At 34.9% G+C, this 5,000-nt stretch overlaps 1 non-coding gene across 1 annotated transcript; it reads left to right on the plus strand.

Moving 5' to 3' along the window:
• Positions 1-3,738: 3,738 nt before the first annotated feature.
• On the plus strand, positions 3,739-3,825 carry TRNAS-GGA (transfer RNA serine (anticodon GGA)). Its single transcript has one exon. It is a non-coding gene; the product is annotated as a tRNA-Ser (tRNA).
• The last annotated feature ends 1,175 nt before the right edge of the window (positions 3,826-5,000 follow it).

Raw genomic sequence — 5,000 nt, forward strand, 5'->3', positions numbered from 1 at the left:
CAATTTTGGAGCAGCTTTGTGGTAATGAAACCAACCAGCAAAAAGCATTAAAGCTGCAAAGACCAATGCACCAATTGCGGTACAATAGAGTTGTAATTCACTAGTTATTCCGGATGCTCGCCAAATCTGAAAAAAACCAGAGGTTATTTGTATTCCTCGGAAACCTCCGCCTACATCACCATTCAATATTTCTTGGCCCACTATTGGCCAAACCACCTGGGCACTAGGTCCAATGTGCGTAGGATCGCTTAACCATGCTTCATAATTGGAAAAACGAGCACCGTGGAAATACATGCCGCTCAGCCAAAGAAAGATGATGGAGAGTTGGCCGAAATGGGCACTAAATACTTTTCGAGAGATCTCCTCCAAATCATTAGTATGGCTATCGAAATCGTGAGCATCAGCATGTAGGTTCCAGATCCAAGTGGTAGTATCAGGCCCTTTAGCTATTGTTCTTGAGAAATGACCGGGTCTGGCCCATTGCTCGAAAGAAGTTTTTATGGGATCCCTATCTACCAAAATTTTTACTTCTGGTTCCGGCGAACGAATAATCATTGAGTCCTCCTCTTTCCGGACAACACGTACAAAGAGACTCGCCAACAGTTAAGTAATTAGTGAACCTATGAGAGATGTTTATACTTAGTTCTTTCTCTACTATCTCCCATCTATCTATTTTCTTTAGTTATTCACTAGAACAATTATGATCTGGAAGTTGATCCGGGGCAAGTGTTCGGATCTATTATGACATAGCCACGAGGCGCTCAACGGACACTTTTTAATCTTATAAAACCTTTTCAGGTATTTGAATTGACGCAAAAACAATTTTTTGTGCAACTCAGTATATTCATATCTCAATTATAAGTTCCTAAATAGAACTACTTTATGTCTTACATAGAACATTTTACTTATTACTTTACTCTATTCCAAATCGCGCAAGCAGTCATTAGTCATTACTAAACTAAGAGACATTCCAGTATTGATATTTAGTCATTCGAAAGCCTCTTTTATTAGTTTTAATAGGAATAAAAAAAAATGGATTCTCTACTCTATCTGTGTATCGGTTATTCCTACGAAATACCGGACGAAATAGAAAAAAACGATCTTAGAAGGATATAATGAAATTCTTTGATTGGTTCTTTCCAGAGAACCGTTTTATTTGACTGATGGGGACAACAAACAAAACTATTTTACAAAACAATTTTATTATAACAAATAGAATTTCTTATTTTATTATAAATATAAAGATTATTATAAAGAGTAAATAGAAAAATATAAAAATTCTAAATAATACTAAATAAAATAAGAAATAAACAGAGCGCTCTTATTCGAAACGCCTTGTGATCTTCAACCAATTCTGTGCTTCAATATAATTACCTGGAGTAAGCGCTATAGCTTGTTTCCAATACTCAGCGGCTTGATCGAACCAAGCCTCTGCAATTTCAGAATCTCCCTGTCGAATGGCCTGTTCTCCCCGGTCGGAATAGGCAGTTAAATTCCTTCCCTTAGAACCGTACTTGAGAGTTTCCTACTCATACGGCTCAGCAGTCAATTCTTTTGGTGTCCCATTTTTTAATCTACCATAATATATAATTATATAATTGAATAATTGAATGAGATTTCTCATAGATCTATCTCATTTTTTTTCTCGAGTTAACCAAAAGAGATTAATTGCATGAGTTTCAAACTTTAATTTTGATTAATAATTTAATCAGTTTTAGTTTTATCTTTTTTCCCACCTTCCAGAAGAATAAAGCATAGGCATTTTCACTATCATTAGAATTTTCTAAAAGGTAACTATCTCGGTTTCATATATAAATTTCTATAGAATCTTTGAAAAAGACTTTCTTTCATAAGAAAGAAAAGACTTACTATCTTTGGGATCTGATTCTACACCGCTGCTCAATACCTTAGGGATCGACTCTATTACATAAGTTGATTCCTAACTTTTATCTCATATCGTGACATAAGTAAGCAGTTCTTATTGTATCGGCCCAAAACCTCACTAATTGATCTTTACGGTGCTTATTCTTTCTATCAATTAGATCCTTTCTTTATCCATAGACTAAAGGATCTAGGCATACCTATTTCTTCCTATTTGGACTTCTATGAAGTTTCTTTCTTTTTCTTTGCTACAGCTGATAAAAATCGTTGTTTTGGACACGATAGATATGATATGTAGAAAGCCTATTTTCTAGTATTTATTAGCGGATTTGCTCTTTCTTTCCTTTTTTTCTTTCTATAGTGGAGATAGTCGCACGTAATGACAGATCACGGCCATATTATTTAAAGCTTGTGGTAAGAACGGGTTTCGTTCTAGTGCCCTAAAATAATATTCCAAAGCTTTCGTATGTTCTCCGTTCCTTGTGTGGATAAGACCTATGTTATAGAGTATATAACTTCTATCATAGGGATCAATTTCTAGTCGCATAGCTTCATAATAATTCTGTAAAGCTTCCGCATAATTTCCTTCGGATTGAGCCGACATCCGTTGCGGTCGTCTTCGATTCAAAGAATCTCCGTTCCAGAACCGTACGTGAGATTTTCATCTCATACGGCTCCTCCCTTTTTATGTGCATAATGAGAATAATACATGAATCATCAAAAAAGATTGAAATAATTTCATTATGAACCGAACGGGGCTAGTGTTTTTACAAGAAATCTCTAACCAACCTTCCTGTAAAAGATCTTTTCTTAACATCAAGTATCTTGGTACTAAATAAAAATGATAACTCTAACAATTTCTTTGTTCTTAACACCCCTTAATTTCCGGGAATTAGTCACTTCAACAGTCTTCGATGGTTATACGGGTATCCAAAATACGAACGAGATGGATATTTGTTGTACCAACCATTCTTGTTAATCCCGATTCCGATAAAGAAAAGGTATAATTTATAACAAAGTTTTCGTATTGTTGATTCCTAGGCGTAGTGCTTCTTTCCCTATGCTGCCTATTGGTAGGTACTAGTGAAGTAGGGTTGACCTAACCCATAGGTGTAACCTTTCGCTCAATACTAGAATCTAAAATTGAAGCATCTGAGGCTGCATTAATCGGGGATACACGACAGAAGGAATTGTTTTATTTACAAACTTCACCTTCACAATAAGCGTAGATTTATTTCAATAATCTTTTTATTTCTCTCCCAAATAATGTATCTTTCTCCGAAGACTGAAATCGGTAAAGAAAAAAACATCAAATCGCACCATCTCTGTAATAGGTGAATGCCTCTTTTTCTCCTGAAGTTGTCGGAATTATTCGTAATAAGATATTGGCTACAATTGAAAAGGTCTTTATCAATAAAATTTCCATTTATCCGAGATCTGGGCATAGGTAGCAATCCATTCTATAATTTCTTTTACTTACCTCTTGTGGGAAAATGATCCCACAAACAAAGAAATTGTACAGTACGAAATAACATAAAAATAAAAAAAAAATAGATCAATTGATTCGTTCTAATTCATTGATTTAATTTGGTATAAATATTGTAAGTAAAAAGAATAACTATTGGAAAAAGATGGGAGCGCCGTCTTCGCAAGAATGAAATGAATAGATATATATCTTTTTTTAACAGTTTTTCACAAAAAAAAATTATTTTTATCCCCCCCTTGAAGGAAGGGTTTTTCTTTGATGAAAAGTTTTCTATATTTTTTTATAGTTAGAATTGACTGTACGTACCTATCAAAAAATCTAATATGAATGACTCACTATTCACTCGGTTTCTGGGCCATAATCATTATGTAGGAGAGATGGCCGAGTGGTTCAAGGCGTAGCATTGGAACTGCTATGTAGGCTTTTGTTTACCGAGGGTTCGAATCCCTCTCTTTCCGTACCTTTCACCTAATTCACCAATCTTATTAACAGCAATGTATCAAAGCAAATAACAATGGATACCATTATTCCAACGGTTAAGTTAGACCTTTCTTTTATTTTGATATAGATTCTTTATTCCTATGTTCCGCAGTACAGAAAATAACATACTGGAAAGAGTAGACAACAGGGAATGAGAATCTCCCTACCGATCCGTGATCCATGAATGGGAGAAAAATCCCCGTATCAAACTCCTTACTTTGATGGGTCTTTTTGCTTAGGCGAAAAGGAAAAATTGTCCGAACCCTTGTTTTATTGTTTTATTTTAATTAGGTTTAAGTCTGACGAGAATAATATTCTACAACCAGCAATTCATTTATTTTCAAACCGACCCATTGACTATCTATTATTTGATTGACTAATCCTTTATATTGGAATGGTTGAAGGGTCAAATGTTTTGGCAATTCCTCGCGGGGGGATGAATCAAGATAATTTTGAATCAGAGCTCTAGATTTTTGTTCATCCCTCGCTGTAATAATATCGTGGGGTTTGCAGCGATAACTTGGTATATCTACTATACGACCATTAACTAAAATATGTCTATGGTTAACTAATTGGCGGGCTTGGGGAATAGTTGAAGCCATACCCAATCGAAAAAGGATGTTATCCAAACGCATTTCAAGTAATTGTAGTAAAACCTGACCTGTTGACCCTTTGGCTTTTCCGGCAATACGAACGTATTTAAGTAATTGTCGTTCTGTAAGACCATAATGAAAACGCAATTTTTGTTTTTCTTCTAAACGAATACGATATTGAGATTTTTTACTGGAACGTGATTGGTTTCTAAGATCGCTTCCGGCTTTAGGCCTTTTACTAGTTAGTCCCGGTAAAGCCCCCAGACGGCGTATTTTTTTGAAACGAGGCCCTCTGTAACGCGACATAAAGACTCCTTATTTTATTGAAATTTCATAAATTAAAACTAAACTAAATGATAATAAATAAAGCGAAATCTACTAAAGTATTGTACCACAAAGAATAATTAGATGAATTGTATAAATATCCGGACCTTATTGTATTTGTATATGTCTAAAAAAAACTAAAGATTCTTTTCTTGATTTGTTATACCGAGATCGAGCTCCTCTAATTTCTAATTGTAGGTTCCTACGACACAGTAGATCGGTGACTCTTGGAAAAA

Source organism: Corylus avellana, unplaced genomic scaffold (genome assembly GCF_965113065.1).
Source record: "Corylus avellana unplaced genomic scaffold, dhCorAvel1.hap1.2 HAP1_SCAFFOLD_131, whole genome shotgun sequence".
Classification (NCBI taxonomy): Eukaryota; Viridiplantae; Streptophyta; class Magnoliopsida; order Fagales; family Betulaceae; genus Corylus; species Corylus avellana.